At 45.4% G+C, this 17,141-nt stretch overlaps 1 long non-coding RNA gene across 1 annotated transcript; it reads left to right on the top strand.

Annotated features, from left to right (window-relative positions):
- Nucleotides 2,796-4,717, top strand: LOC110395123. Its single transcript, XR_002436179.1, has 3 exons — nt 2,796-2,986; nt 3,365-3,442; nt 4,337-4,717. It is a non-coding gene; the product is annotated as an uncharacterized LOC110395123 (long non-coding RNA).

Here is a 17,141-nt window from a genome sequence, read left to right as displayed (position 1 = left end):
TGGGCTGTGGCACACTGCTGGCTGCGTGCAGAAGCTGCCATCCTCCAAGGACCTGGCTTGGTGGGCCAGCCCAGCTGCTCTCCATACTCGCTTTGGTTTTATGTCACATTTTGTTTCTCATCGTAAACTCTGCTCTCAGAGGTTGTGCTCCATTGTGCCAGGCTTTAAGCTGCAAATGTACAGGTGTATTTCAGCTACTAATGTGTTTAGTTACTGGAAAAATACTTCTTTCAAGCTTTGTAACATACCAAACTGTCAATGAAACAGAAATAGCAAAAGCTCCTGTTGTGGGCTGGTCAAGAATTCCCTTTGGAAAAGAGATTCCAACACAGTTCAGTGCCAGTGAGAAAACTTCGACAGTGCCAAAACTGTTAATATTAGTACACGATGAGGAAAGAAGCTAGTGCTCCTATTAAAAGCAGATGGTTTTGTGGCATTTCTGTTCTCAATCAACAAGAAATTCTAGTTTCCACTATAGTTCATGAAATAAGTACAATTATGGGACAGGATGGCTATTGTTTTCTGAGGCATATTGTACTTGTGGCAGACATGAAAGCAATACCAATATTGTGAGGTGACCAGACAATCTGCTGAGACCTACTGGAACAGAAACGGTCTTCTTTGTGACAATGAATGAATTCACCTGAACACACAGAATGGTGGCAATGTTGGAAAAATTCTGTCCCCCTTCCTGGTACAAAATGCATACATGAGTCGAGTTGTAAGTATCGAGATTACGCGTTTGGTTTTGTATGGAGGAAACGATGAGACCGGTGAGAGTGTAGCTGTTCAAATAGAGCTGAAGGCTGGAACTTAGACAATTTATTCAGAGGACCTCAGGTGAGCTGCAGTGTGACACTAAGACACTGGAAGGGATTTAGTCCAACCATTCATCCCATCACAGGGTCAGCGCTTCCTAATGCAGTCCAACCAAATATTTGTTAAGATTTTCTTAAAATCCAAATCCTCACAATGTGATGAGGTGGAACACTTAGGTCTTCCAACCACTGATTAGGCACTGGGGAAAAGGCTGGGTTCTCTTTGCAGCAGTTCAAGCTTATTGCTGTTTGCCCCGCAAACAGGGTTCTCTCATTTCATAGAAGCTGCCCTTCTAGGACACTGTCTTTATTCCTTCAGTCATCTCTCTCCTAGACTAGAAAGGGCTGACCCCTTCAGTCCTTCCATTTTTTGTTGTGTTTTGTGTTAAGGTTGCTTTTTATTCTGGTACTCTCTTCCAGTGGTCTTGCAGCCCCTTCTAGAAGGATTAGGTATCATCTGTGAACATCAGAGGCACTCCCTATAGTCAGTTACCACAATGTAGTTCATGTTTGCAGTCATATCGGGTTTGGGGTTTATTTTCCCCTGATGCAAGAGACCTTTAGCCAAAGCAGTCCTTTCTGCGAACCATAAAGGCAAAGTCCTGAAGGAGAGCCTAACTAAAGCTCTTCCAGGAAATAGAACCAGTGGAGACGTGGAGTCTTTCTTCTTTTAAATCGATGAGTTGGGTTCTGTGCCCAGTAGCAGAGCTGAAGTAGGATTTGCTCCAGGAACTTCCTCTTACAAAAATGATACTATAATAACGTAATGATCTGTGTAGTATCTTCAGACTGCTGTTATCTATCACTTGTGTGTTTCAGAATCTGAAAATAAAAATGAATGTGAAGTTTTCTGTATTTAGGGGGAAAAAAAAACACATTAAAATACATGTTCAGTAATGTGATCCTTTTGTTGAAAACATGCCTAGTCTGTTCTTCCTTGTACAAGTTTGTAAATACTTCGTATTCCTCCAAGCATTGTCACTGTGGTTTGCTGTAACAGGAAAATAAATCATGTTTGTTAAATTGAGCTTTCCTGCTTTCAGGTTTTTTTTCAGCAAAAATAATCTCTAAGTCAGAACATCAGCTTTATGAAACTGGCTGGGTTTAAATGCCTCCCTGCTGAGAGTTACTAGGCAACATCTCATTTGCTTCACCTATAACAGGCTGTTTCCATTCTCCCTGGTTCTGTTGCCTCAGTAATAAAAAGGGTGTGTTCACTTACTTAGATTTCTGTGCCCTGGAGTAGTCTTAAAAGTGTTTAATGTCTTCAGAAAGCAGAGCTCTAGTGCACTGAATTTACCTTTCCTCTTAATCTTGCATCTTTGGAGCTCTGCATTTTTTCTCATTCTGCCTGCGCTTTCCACACAATTTCGTACCTCTTCCACAAACGTCAAACAGGCACGGTGATTATCACAGCCAGCCTAAAACAGAGCTTCACCAGGGCCCTGCAAGGAGTGAAGCAGCAAGAATAGGTGCAGCTACTGCTGTGGCACATTGTGGCAGCTGGCAATGGCTGCGTTGCCATCAGAGGTGGCTGGGCTCCTGCATGCAGCCAGGTGCTGGCAGACCAGGCAATGCCTGCCTGAGTACAATGATTTTGGCTGGGATATCAAGCTGAACTGCTCCTCCTATCTGTGCATGCATCTTGTCACGTGTTAACGTAGAGTTTCACTTATCTGGGTGGGTTTACAGCAGGGTAATGACAGTGGATTTAAACTTCCCTTAAGTTTTCCTTAAGACAGGCACAGTCTTTTTGTGAAGATCAGCATAGGCAGGATGAGAACTGGCAAAATAAACACTACCTCCCCATGCCCCCAGACACTGGATCTCACTGACACCTTCTGAGGATGAAAGGTTGAATGCCATACCAACAAAATAGTCAACAGAGCTAAGAAACTGCATACCCACAAACACCTGAGTGCAAACTGCACTCAGTTTAGCACCTTGAATGTAAACAGCCAGCAGAGACCACCTCTCAGTGAACTGGCACCTTAGTATTGGCCAGGAAGCTTGCCTGAGTGAGGGAGTACTTACACCTGTAAAATCACACAGTGCACAACTGAGTGTTGGAGGCAAGCAGCACCTGGTGCCTCTTTACTCATAGAACAGAATAACCCGAGAAATAGTCCTGTAAGGCTTGTGTTTGGCTTGTGCAGTGTTAATTACAGGTATGTAAATACATGCAAAGTCCCATACCTTTCCAGACAGCACCTGGCCTGCAGAATATTGGTATATCACCAAGCAGCAGTGTAAAGCATAACTCTATCGCCCCAGAGAAATCAGTGAGCTAAGCAACTTTATTCCATTTATTCAAATTAAAATAGTGGAAGAAGGAGATTTGGCTCCCAGTGTATGTGTAAAATTAGAGTGATGGCACATCACCTTTCAGTGTGGCTCTGCCCTGTGCTTTGAAGGAGCGATACTGAGAGATATTCAAATATCCCACCCTGTACACTTCACTGCATCTCTAAATGTGTTTAGATGTCTGCACATACCCATGTGTATATGTCAGTAGAGGAATAGGGAAAATGATCTTTTTTTGTAAGCATGGTCGCCCTTTCTGCTGAAACACAACCACATGAATGAATGATGCAGGACTGAGCACGGAAAAACTGAGACAGCAGGTAAGGGAGGAAATGAGTACAGATTTCTTGAATTGGCTCTCTGGATGTTTTGTTTGTTTGGGTTGGGTGGTTTTGTTGTGTTGGTTTCTTCTGGCAATCTGACTCTTTAATTCTCTGCTGTATCACTGGTTGCATGGAGATCTCGTGTTGTGTTGGGGGTATAAGGCATGGGTTTCTTGGCCTTTAATTGGTTAAATTATCACTTGCAAAAAATTATCTGGATCAAATGGGTTACTCTTCAGTACTCCTGTATAAAATGTCCTCATTGACAGCCTTGTTTTCTACTGTCCTGCAGTGCAGGATGGGGAACCATGCTCATTCAGGTACAGAAATGCTCTGGTAAAGAATTTTCTTTACCAGAGCAATATTATTATGAGGCTAACTTAAAGGTGTGACAATATCTGCAGGTATAAAATCACAAGCTGTGAGTCTTTGGTTTTCCCATTCCCTCTGCTGGCTTTTTTTTATCTCTATCAGCTCAAAGTTCTATTTTTCACTTTTAAGAACAACTGTAGCTTGCTCTCTCCTTGTGTTTTGTCTCGTACATTCTAATGGTGCTGACCTAAGCTCTGCCCACTTCTGTAAATTTAAGGTCAATTTTTCTTTGAATGTGTTTGTGTTTTATCTTGGGCTGACACAACCATGGAGGTAATTCATCCAAGAATCTGCAAGGTCACTTAATTACTCTGCCTCTCTCTGGCCTCTTCCCTAACATTCACATCTCTCAGTATGAATATACAGTACATCTAAGCAACTGGTGGATGGGATTACACCGGCCATAATGTTTCCACTGTGTTGCTTCAAGTATCTGCAATGTGATATTTATCGTCATGTATTTGAGCATATCTCCTACAAAGATGCATTTATACAAACTAATTTTATGTCTATAAACAGAGCTGCTGACATTAATGGTCTCATCCCTGTGTGATGTGAGCTACTGGACACTCAAGACCTCGATCCTGAGATCTCTGGGATGGAAATGGCATTATTTTCTGTGCCTACAGTACCAACCACAGCGTGACAGACCCAGCTAAAGGCCAAAGGCATTATGACACACTATTAAAGATCGTCACAGTCTACAAGAATTCCATTGTGCATCTTCACTGAATTTGTTCCATGATAGCAAATAAAGAACGGTTGTTTCTCTGAGCTGAATGTAGTCTGCCAGACAACTGTAAATCAGTGTTCCATCCTTTACATGTGAGAAATCTTTCAACATTACTATTTCATTAATTGGTTTCAGTGATGATACTTTTTCTCCCATTGTGTTTTTAAATAACCTATTAACAAACCCTAATTTACGTTTCTACATAATTCTCAAGAGATTTTGACATCTTAAATCAACTATTTCAGGCCTGCCTTAGTCCTTGCAGCATCTCTGCAAGTAAGTAATTACTCTCAGTTTTGCTGAGGGAAGACTCAATGAGAATAACTACATTGACTCACTGAAGACTGCAGCCAAGCCAGAATTAGACTTTGTTTGACTTCTAATTGTGTCCAGATTTTCAGACCTTACTATTTCTAAATCTTTTTTGGAACTTAATTGTTTGGAGGGAATGAATTATTGAAAGAGAGGAGGTATAACTTAGCACATACTTCTTTAGCTGAGGTATTAAAACCACAGAGCTAAGCCAAGGAGGGCGATGTGGGCATTTAAAGAGCAACACTTGACATCTTTTTCAGAGCAAAGGTGATACAGGCTTGGTTGGGAAATAGGCAGCTGTAGCCTCTAGCTGTACTGTGTATTTCCATGCAGCCCAAAATGAACTGATGTACTTTACATTCCAAGCCAGCTTCAAATAGAAATGGTGTAAAGCAGATTGCAAACAATAACTTCCTTGCTTGGGAGGCAGCATGGCTTTCTTTGTGAGCTCAAAGAGAAGACGAGGAGAGAAGGAGCAGGTTCCTCTTGTATTACTAGCAGCTTCACCCTCCTTTCACCAGAAATGTCTATTATATGGTCCATGTATCCACAAAACTGCAGTGATGCTCTGTCCTGTGGCAACATGCTGCAAACCATTTGGATTTTCCTTCAAGCTTGTTGACAACCTAGTCTGATTGCGGTTAGAATTGGAGAAGGAAGACTTTTCTCAGTGAAAATATCATTTTGCCATCCCAGAACATGGCCAGTGTGAGGTGGTTTGGCAGGCAGCCTGCATGTGATGCCTGAAAAGGAACTGAGAAAGTCTCAAGTTTGAATTTTGCTTTGCTTACTGCTTTTGAGCGAGATGGTGAGGGCTTAGCTAATACTCGTGTTGGGATTTCCTGGTCTTCAACCTTGGCCCTGCTAGGTAGAAGAAATGAGTCCTGCCAGCACACAACTGAGCTGCCTCTTTCTCCACTCACTTAATGACTTTTTGCACTGGGAAGCCAAGTGTTTTACAGCCACACTCCTGTGCCTTTCCCACCTCCTACCTTACCCAAGCCATGAGCTGTGGAGACACTACACTCATAGCATGCCATGTAACGCTCAGCACCCCATCACCTCACGGATTTCACAGCTCTTTACGCATAAATAACGCCCAGAAAAGCCCTCTGAGGCAGTGGTAAGCCACATGTAACAGAATAGGAAGCTGAGGGACAGCTGTGGGAAGTGACTCGCCCACAGTTCCCCGGGGCAGGGCAGGGAAATCTAATTACAGAAAGGGTTCTCAAAAGCTCTCCAAGTGTGAGCTGCTGCCAAAATTCACAAAGGCAAAGTAGCTTAAAAGCCAAACTCTTATTGAAGAAGTGCCCAGATTTTTTTCAAGACTGAAAGAATTTGTCTCAAGGCAGGTGTGTCCATGGGGACTGGTTTTAGTAGCGCTGAGGAATGTGTGGAAGGGATTGGCAGCTTGCCACGAGGCAGAAGAAAGAAAAATTCATGCTCATTATTATCCTTCCTTTTACTGTCTTCTTTCTTTCTCTCTCCCTGCCTCCTCTTAGCAATATGGCATCCTTCCTCTCTCCTCCCCAGAAATCTCTTTGTAATATCGCCCCAACTCTGTCTTTCTTGACTGAGCTCACCCTCTTCTTGTGTCTGAACCCTCTTAGCTTATACCCTCAGTCCACTTCCCGTAGTGCCAGAGATGACCTAACACACAGCCAAGTGCCCACATCTGAGTCAGCAGCTACCTGCTTGCACTTAGGATGGCTGCGGGGACCTGGCCTGCAGGCTGCAGAGAGGCTGGCAGAGCAGGTATCAGATGTGCTGCTTCAGAACCTCTCCTATGCACACAGTTTGTCAGCATTTACAAAGTGATTTCCTGTCATTTACAGAAGAGCTGCTACAGAAATCAGGGAAAGAAACACAACTCACCAAGGATGCTTGACTATCCTGCTCAGTTCTGGAGACAAAGATTCTGCTCTCCTGATGCATTACTAAAATACAGAAATCTGGATTGAAGCTGGGCTCAGATATCATTTCTGAAAGACCAAAAGGTAGGTCAGGATATAATAGGAAGAAGGAACAGGAAACGATAATAAGATATTTTGCACAATTTATAGAAACTGAGAATCATACCATTATTTGAATTGGAAGAGACCCTTAAAAGTGATCTGGTCCAGCTCCCCTGCAATGAACAGGGATGCCTACACTAGATCAGGTGCTCAGAGCCCCATCCAGCCTGACCTCAAGTGTCTCCAGGGATGGGGCATCCACCACCTCCCTGGGCAACCTATGCCAGTGCCTCACCACTCTTATTGTTAAAAACTTCTTCCTTATATTCAATCTAAATCTCCCCTGGTTTAGTTTGAAGCACTTTCCCCTTGTCCTATCACAACAGACTCTGCTAAAGAGTCTATCTCCTTCTTTCTTACAGCCTCCCTGTAGATACTGACAGGCCACACTCAGGTCTCCCTGGAGCCTTGTTTTCCCCAGGCTGCAAAGCCCCAGCTCTCTCAGCCTGTCCTCATAGGAGAGGTATTCCATCCCCGGGATCATTTTTGTGGCCCTCTCCGGATGTGCTCCAATAGGTCCATGTCTCTCCTGTACTGAGGACTCCACATCTGGACGCAGTACTCCAGGTGATGTCTCAGCAGTGCAAAACAGAGGGGCAGGATCACCTCCCTGACCTGCTGACCACACTTTTTTTGATGCAGCCCAGGATACAGTTGGCTGTCTGGGCTGTTAGGGCACATTGCAGGCTCATGTCCAGTAAGTGTTAGGAAAGGGTCAAATGTAGCACAAAGGAAGGTGCTAGAGTCAAAAAGAGATCATGAGAATTAGTGCTTTCATTTCAAGAACGAGTCAAAACTTAGGGATGAAGATATGGCCAGTAAGAATGATTGCTGGCAGCTAGAGAGTGAGCTCTCAGGAATGGGGTGCTGAGATCAATCCTTCCTGATGTGACAGTCTCTTGGAGACAATTTTGACTTAGCCATGGGATACCTTTGCATCTTCTTGGATTGCTGAAGGAGAAAGCCTTGTGAAGGGCTAGGATCTGAGTAGAGCTAGAAGCAGGTGTTCCTGCTTGGGAAGTTTAGGAGACTGACCGCACAGTTAATCAGAATACCAGGTGCAAAATGAACCCTCACACATCCACTGCCCCAGGAATGACCCTATTCCCAATCCAGAAAACCTTCACTCCCTATTTTAGGCTTTACATTACCTCTTAGTCCTGGGCCTCTCCTGAATGCACTTGGGTATTCATGCTTGGGTCCATTATGAACAAAGGTCATTAAACCTTGTCATGTACAATGTCTAGCTGGAGTTTCCTTAGGCCCCCAGAGAAGGAAAAAAGGGGCTCCATGACACTTCTCCTTGGCAATAGTCCAAATAGCCGCTTGCCTCTGGGCTTGGGCTGTAAGAAGGGCATTTTCCAAAAATTGATCACATGTAACTTTCTATGACCTTGTAGCCTTCGCTTTACTTTTATGAATGAATCTCTATTAAAAGCAGGGGGTAAATGTTTTTTCTTTGTCCCTCTTTCAGTTTACAAATTTGTCTTCTCCTATAGCCAGCTGTTAAAAGATTGGTTCTGCCCCTGCTTTCACCCTTCCTGTTTTATCAGCTAAGACGTCAAACTGAGGGCCTGACCACTTGGTGTTAAAGATCCATGGCTTTTTTTGTAAAGCAGTGGCCTGGCCAACTCTAGACTCTAAATGCTGCCTTGTCTTACAGTTTGAGTTAGCCTCTCACACCCTAAATTACTAAAAGTTGTTGACTTGAGCAATGAACAGCTTCTGTGTCCTAATCAGGGGGGACAGCAGTTAAGCAGTAGGTGAAAAAAACTGCATGTACTTCTGACTTCCTAGCACTGCTGTGGCTTAATTTTTTTAGCTCTTGCAAGTTGTTTGATACCCACCGTTGAAAAGGGCTGTAGAAATTCCTACGATGGCTTATTATTTTGGCCCTGTTCTATTACCCGTGTCCCAATTTATCTTCTTTTCTGCAAGATTTCACCTTCTTTCACTTCACATGCTTCAAGAATAGGCAGAAAGTGCCAATAAAAAACATTGTCTAGAACAGAGACAGTGAACAAATCACTCCAAAGAGGCATAACAAAACTTCTCCGCTCTGCCCATGCAGTGGCATTTAACAAGTCATTGAGCACCTCCCCACAGATAACTACAGATGAGCAGGGGGGTTCAGCTCCACTTATGATGACTTCCCAGCCTGCAGCAACCACAGTGGGGGCCGCAAGGACCTGTCTGCTGTCAGAATTGTCGTACTGGCTGGAGAAGAACAAATGAGACCATTTGTTGTGATTGTGGAGGGGCAGCAGCTTGTGGGTGCTGGGAAGATGTGATGCAGGCATGATTATGGGGTTGACATGCACCGCAGCAGGAATGACCTCATGAGGTGTGGTGTGGTATAGGGAGTAAGTGGGAATATGAGGTGGAGGGTGTAGCACGAAGGAGGTGGTATTCTTGTTGAGAAAGACAGCATGGTACGGATTGGGGATACTGCTCTGTGGAGGTATTATGAATGGATGGTTTAGGAGAGGGATGGACAGTGACTACTCAGGGTTACCAGCAAATACAGTTTAAAAAATTCTACTTTTATATTCCAGAATAATCTGACAATTTTCTCTTAGAACACAGAGCAGCTCAGATGGCTGCTCTGCAGTGACGTCTAAGACACGTTTGCTTTCAGACCTCCTACAGCCCTAGATCATCTAGAAAAAGCAGCTTCCCCCAAATAGATTATGCAAACCTACTTTCTCTCTCAAAGTCTTTCTCTGCACAGTGCTTTAGGTAGGTCAGGTCTTGAGAGGGGAGGTTTGTTATCTACAGTTTGCTGTTGCATCAAAGGAAGTTGCAGATGCTCATCATGGATCTGATCCAATACTCTTTGAAGTCAATGCAAAGCCTTCCTTCAGTCTCTCATTCAGTTCCCCTCTCTCAGTAGCTCCTTATGCAAATCATGGTCTATTTTGTGTATTTCTCCAATAGAATCAACATGTTTCTCCCAAACACATCCCTTTGTGGAACTGGATAGCAAACCTTTCAAAATTCTTGGCATTCTCTTTTTCTGATGAAGCATGACTTGAAAACAAATTGGAACCAACCAAAGCGGCAAAGAAGCAAGCCCTGACCCCACAAACCTGTGGAAGTACCAATTACTGGGAGCTATTATCACGCTGATGGCAGTAGGACTGCTCACCTGGGTAACAGCCAGGAGAAACAGGCCTCAGAGAGGGACCTGCTGAAAATCAGACACAACGCAGATGAATGCAGGCCACTTGACAGCAGAAGGTTGTCAGGAAGCCAAACTGGAAGGAGCTGGCCAAACCTAAAATAAAATCATCTGCATTTTCAAAATAAAGAAAGAAATGAAATTATGTATGGAACTCCAGAGCGTAGAAATTCTAGAAAGTTTAGGGCAAAACTGATGAAAAATGAGGCCAAAATTCACAGTAGAGTCTAAAACTACAGTCTGGGGCAGCCCCACTCATGATGGCAGGGATGCATGCTAATGCTTGTGCCTTTTAAGATAGTCCTCGTGTATTCGTGTGCCAGCAGCCCCCCTTACAATTAGAAACCCAGGATACAGATTAAAGCAATAGCAGGTGGCAATGTAATTGCTATCATCTTATATCTGAACCTCTCGTTTGTCACATAAGCTCTCTACAGATGGCTCTCAGCCCTTTGGCTTAGGACAGGTTTGAAGAAGGGATGGCTGTCTGCACGCTGCCCAGGGCGGATGGTGCCATTTGGAGGAAGGGAGGAGAGGGACTGCTTCCCTTTTTCCATTTGCAAGGGCAAGAGTGCAAATGTCATCTATCTGCAGGTCGCTTTTTAGTGATACTGCGAACCTGGAAAGGCAGCGGGAGGCCCTAGGCGGAGGGGCCGCAGTCCCGCGCTTAGGGCTCCCTGCTGCCGGTGAGGGCTCCGCGGGGCGGCGGGGCGCAGCGCCATGCCGGGCCGCGGCCGTTCCGCGCGGCGTCACAAGATGGCGGCAGAGAGCCGAGACGCGGCCGGGCCTGCGGGGCAGCGCCGCTATTTGCGGGCAACCTGGCGACGGAGCGCAAGGATGCTGCGCACACAGCCCCTGTAGCGTGAGGGGGGATCCTCAGGACTTCGTGGAGTTCCGCTGTAAAGCCTGCCTGTGGGTTTGGCTGCCATCTCCGGAGGAGGTGATGTGAAGCCAAAAGCTGTTTTAAACCTCTCCCAGTTGTGCTGAGGTAATTTGCTGACCACCTGATAACCGGCGTGTTCTCTTAGACACTGCCAACCAAGCACACCAGCAGAACACACTTCAGCCCAGCATTGCAAGGTCTGGGCACAGATTTATTTGCAGTTCCTTTTCCTGTCTCCAGAAGTCTCTGTGGCATCGGCCTCTGGGCAGGAATGGTGGAAAGCTGCCAGCTCTCTGCTGGTATTTTGGTGACAGACAAAAACGTTTGACTTGAAATGCAGAAAGGCAGAGTGTGAGGGAGCAGTGTGGCTTGTGAAAGGAGATGGCAACTGTGGGCACTGGAACAGGCTGCCCAGAGAGGTGGTGGATGCCCCATCCCTGGGGACATCTCATGGTCAGGCTGGACGGGGCTCTGAGTGCGTGATCTGGTGTAGGTGTCCCTGTTTATTGCAGGGCAGTTGGACCAGGTGGCCTTTAAAGGTCCCTCCCAACTCAAACGATCCTATGATTCTATGAGAGGCAAGGGAATTAGGCACTCACCAAAATGAAGTGACATGGATATGAAATTTGGTATGTAACTGGGATAGACGAGGGAAGAGATTTGGGTTGCACCCTCTGTGAGCATTCAGAACATGTATAACCTGGGTGAATTTTATGGCTTAGGCTATATGTATTAACATGACACTTCAAAGCAGTGGAAGTGTGTTCACCATATAAACTCAATTTGGTTTTGGTGGCAGGAAAGAACTGGTGGTGCCATAGCCAACAATAAATCCTAAAATGTATTCTTGTCCCTCAACGGCTATTCCTAAACAACTGAAACCTCTCAGAATCTAAAATATAGGAAGGCAGCATCTCTACATTCTAAAGAAAGGAAAACCCAAAGTGTGGGTTCCCAGGCAGAAGTCCTGGGAATGCAGGAGCTGAGCCGTAAAGACCTGCAGAGGATTTGAAATGAATGTTGGCATGGCATACAGAGGGCAGTGAATTCACACGCGTTCCCCTAAGCCTTTGTGTGCCAGCCCACAGGGCCAGCTTTCGCTGCCCAGCCCCACTGTGTTAATTAAGGGATTCCCACTGCCCAAGAACAGGTGCAGCCCCACCCAAACAACAACGCTGCAGACAAAAGATTACAAATAAGGGCTAAATCCCTCTACTGTACATTGCAGTGGTGAGCAGGGACAGGTGGCCTAGGGTAATTCGGGTTCCATCCTCATGCTAGGGTGGGAAACTGTAGCAGCTCATTTGGATCTGATGACTCCTTGTGGGCTGTATTGATGTGGAAGCTGATGAAGGCATGGATTAAATCAAACAGCCTGTGTGTAACTGGCAATGGAATTATTCCTACAGATTTTTGACAGCTTGCAAATAAAGGCAGAAACACTTGTTTGTTTAGCCATAACTGATGATGGAGATCTTGCACATGAGATGAGTGCATGCACAGAGCTAAAACCCATGGGCTCACAGTTCTCGTGAACCTTTGAGACTGATGATATTCAGAAAAGACCTTGAGCATTTCAATAACAAAAATGAGGCAATTGTCATCCAATTTGATCTTTGATGTTTTCTTAATTTACTGCATTTGCTGTTGGCATTAGCTGTGTCTTGACATTAGTGTAGATGTCTACACTGTAGATCTGGGGGAAGGTCATACTACATCTCGGGCTGTGGGCAGCACAGATGAGCTTTCAGCTTTGCATGCTATACTAATGTATATATCAAAACCTTGTGTCTTGAGTATATGCTGCTCTGCTGCTGCAGATTAGAGTGTCTTGCAAGCTTTCATGTGCTCAAAAGTCTGTTTTCTGTGCATAATAGATAGGGCTGAGATATAAAACCTTGAATTCATCTCAATGAACGGAAACCTACCTTAGATATCTTGAGTAGTACTGAAAATCAGAGAGAATAAACATGGGCTAGTCTAGGAGCTAGGCACTTAGGTACTGCACGTAGATACTTTGATGAGGCATTTGAACCTTTAGGTGTCACAGTGCCCTGTAAAACATGTAGCTTCCTAAATATGAGATCTCTAACCTGAAGTTAATTTGTTTTGGTTCCTTCTATTGCCTGTGAAAAAGAAGTGGCATCTCCAGAGGCCAAATGACTTCGTCTTAAGGAAGTTCCCTCCTGAAGGTGGTTTGTTACAACCATTATTTTCCCATCAACTATTTATGAACAACTTATATTCAGGGATTCAGTCACTTTAACACAGATGTCCTATCTGATAGCTACCTGAGTGATCTCAGGTATCCTGCATAGTCACCAACTGAACTTCCAGAAACTTGGGTCTTGTGTCATATCAGCAAATGTCCAGGAAATGTCTTGGCTGCTGTATATTACTTAGTATGATGTCATGTTCCCGAGTGCAAAGAACTGAATCAGTCTCCTAGTTCATGTCCAGCTTTTGAGTGGCTGAAGTTATTGGCAATAATGACTCACTCTCTAAGTCACTTTCTTGAGGTCACAGGACATTGATGCCAGAAGCATGTGTTTACAAGCCCCAAAAAAGAGCAAAGGAGAGGATCCTGGGAAGTATAAAACTATCAGCGTAACCATGATAATGAGAGTCAATTATTAATCAATGTGTAAGCACATAAGTGATAAGAAGGCAGTAGTACATATTGAAACGGGTTAATCAGGAACGTATCACTTCAAATTAATTCAGTGTCCTTACTGTTCTAATAGCCAAATGTATAAAGGGATACATATGACGTATGTTGACTTTGTTAGTGTAAAAATACTTGCTCTTATAAACAAAACTGTGTAATGAGATCAAAATGAAACTGGGATTAGAATAAGAACATAGCATTTGAATCATGTGGAAGCAGTGATTCATTGTTCACTGCCGACACTGGACATGCCAAGTGGGGTCCTGCATGCATCTGCTGCGGCCTCGATGTTTTGAACAGTAAATTGTCTACTGGGAAAGGGGGTACTTAGCACAGCTCCTGCAAGCACTGGCTGGGACAGGCTGGGACAGGCTGATTCGGAGAACAGGATCGGGACTCAAATTGATCTTCACAGATTGGAGAGCTTGTCTGAAATCAATAAGCCTCACTGTGATAAAGACAAGTACGAAATGCAGTTTTAGGACAAAAGACAGTTCAAATGCACGGTGTGTGAAATGGGAAATAACTGATAAGGCAGCAGTGCGGCAGGAATGGGGTGACTGGCTATTTTGAACCACTTGCAAGATAAAGCTAGGTAAAACTTATTCAGAAAAACAAATGTTGTTTGGGGATATTTTAGCAGCAGTGTCTTGGGTAAAACACTGAGGTAATTATTCTGCTCTACTTGGCACTGCTGAGGCTTAGCTTGAGTACAGTGTCCAGTTTTAGACATTACATTTGAAGGAAAGCTGCAGAGAAATAGCAGAGAATAGCAATACAAAGGTGTTTTTAAAGTACACACTGAAGCTAAAGGGGTTTACGTAGCCTCAGGAAGAGATCTTTGCTCGGTGACATGGTAAAAATTCCCATTATGAGAAAGGTGCTTAGAGAGCGGAATGAACAGTGCTCTCCCATGCCGATCAGAAGGTGAGAGTAGGAGAAGAGGTACCAGGGTAGGTAAAACAGAGCAATGCAATGCATGGGTAGACCACTTCCAAAGAAAGTGCAGCATCTCCTTGTGTAGATGTTTTTTCATGTCCCTGACTTAGTTAATAATTGGCCATAAAGATAAAAGCCTCAGGGCTAAAAGATGCGGAGATGTGGTTTTGCAATGCCTGAATTGTAGGTGCTGGGCACCCAGCCCCAAGGCTCTGGGTATGGCGAGAGGCAGGCTATCAACAAAGAGTGCAGGAGCAAGCCAGTGAGCTCAGCAAGGACCAGCACGTGCTGTAAGACATCTCTGGGCTAGAGAACACCCTGACTGCACCTACACATGGAGACTGAAGGATCTCCTCTGGATATTCTTTCTTCGAACTGAACAACCAAGGCAGCTCAGGTCTTCAGAGCTAAAAGTCATCAGGTAGTTTTCATGTCTTATTACAGCCAAGACTATTCCGCAACACAGCAGCCATGTAGGATGCTTCCTCAGGAGAGACACTGCTGGGTGTAGACAGTAGCTGAGAGATTTTTGGGAGTGTGGGCCCTCAGGTGCTTTGAGGTCTGTGGTTTTACCCGCACCTCTGAGTCTTGTGCCTCAAAAACGGGAATCACTCACTCAAAACTCAGCTCTAATGAAGAGTATCTATAAATTTTAATAAAATGACTGACTGCTTGAGTTCTGAAAGCTATCAGACAAATTCACAGAAAAGACAGAGAAACCTGTTAGCTCTTAGACACACAGGAACAGTGTCTGGCAAAAGAAGTCCCTGAGCTCTTTTCACCATCACAGGTAGGTGAGGGAACTGGATGGAGCTGTGCCATGGCCCAGGACAGTCACAGCCACCTCCTTGTTCATACGGATTCAATGGAAAATGTTTCAGAAAAAAGAAGGAATCTTCTAACAACATCTGACACAGAGCAAGAAAGGCATCTTGGCACTGGGGAGGCTTGAAAAATCATCAGGAGGAAGCCTACAATTGGAAGTAGTGGAATGAGAAAGAAGGAATTAAATCCAGTGTAAAGAGACCATGCAGTGAGGGAGTATTGTAAGAACATGTACAGTGCTGCGATCTCAGTAGTCCTTGCCAGAAAGAGACGAAAAGAGACCTTGGTCACTAGTTAATGACCAAGTGGTTACAAGCCACTGAAGGAACGTGGCCATGGAAAGAGTAAATATTACCGTCACAGTGTGACTTGAGGGCTTTTGGCAGAAAGGTGAGGGCTGACAGCATTCTCCAAGGAGCCATGAGGACTCTCCTGGATGAAAGCGTGTGGTCACAGTTCTGGTTGTCCTAGAAGATGAATTCTTGTTGAGAAAAGGTCAGGGAACGGTGATTTGGATCTGTCTGATGTTGAGCTTGATTTGCGTATGCTGGCAAAATGAGAGCCAGGAAGGAACGTGGAAACTGTATGTAAACCTAAGGGAAAATCCCATGAAGACAGAGATTGTTAATGGGAATCCACTCTTGCACAAGAACAAAGTCATAACCCGGGAAGGAAGAAAATAAAGGGAGGAAATCAGAAAACAGAAGGATTCTCTGACCCACAAAGGAGCGACAAGAGGCAGAACTTACTTCTGAACCATTCCCCCTCCCCAAGAGTGCTTCCGTGTACTGGCCACCGGGGCTCCTTATCAAGCTGTGCTTGTTAAATTCTGCTTTCCTCCGGTGGCCTTGAGCGCGAGCCCTCCGGGGGGAGCGGGCTCCCCGCCGCAGCTACCTGCGGCTCCGGGCCGCCTCGGCCTCCGGGGGCGGCCGGGGGAGGCCGGGGGGTGCTGGGGCCGGGGGCGGCTCTCACACCTGAGCCGCTCCCGCACACGGCCGCAGGCCGCTCGTCGGCCCGGGGCTCGGCCGGCTCCCCTGATTTAAATGGTATTAGCGTTGCACCCCGCTATTGTCAGGGCAAGTTAGAAGGCGATGAAACAGTAAATTGTTGGTGGAAACGTAGGCAGCTTTGTGCTCTGCCAAGCAGGTGCCTGGCGGTTTTAGTCAAGGATTGGTAAATTTACAAGAGCGCAGTGGACGTGCCCTCCCAGGGCTATTGTGAAATTCAGGAGGGAACAAAGGAGAACGTGAATATTCACACAGCCGCCTTTCAGCGTGTGGCATTTCTCCGCAATGTTTAAAGCACTTTTTTTTTTTTTTGGCCTAAAAAAAAAAAAGAAAAAAATCCGAAAGTACCTGTTTGCGTTTTAAAGCGCATGGAAATCACCCGTGAGCAACCATATAATTTGATTTGCTAAGCAATCTGCGAGGCGATTGCACATCATTTATAATGTTCATTGAGCATTTTGCTTAATTGTGTCTCTTTTTGTAAAGGAAGCACAGCCCCCTCCCGGCTGCGGCCGGCACAAGTGGCGAGATTCCCATGGACGGCAGCTTTGCCGCAGACAAACGCCGGCCTTTCGCTAGGCTTTTCCCAAGCGGAACGGCCGGCGCGGTGCCGACGCGCACGTCTGGGCACTGAGAATGGGGCGCAGGTACGAGCTCGCCGCTTGAAGCCCCTCCATTCCGGGCTCGGGCGGGTGCTGCCCTGCCGGCGGCGGAGGCGCGGCTCGGGCGCGGTGCCCCCCGGACGGCGGCTGCTCGAC

Source organism: Numida meleagris, chromosome 2 (genome assembly GCF_002078875.1).
Source record: "Numida meleagris isolate 19003 breed g44 Domestic line chromosome 2, NumMel1.0, whole genome shotgun sequence".
NCBI lineage: Eukaryota > Metazoa > Chordata > Aves > Galliformes > Numididae > Numida > Numida meleagris.
This window is presented reverse-complemented; position numbering and strand designations above follow the sequence as displayed.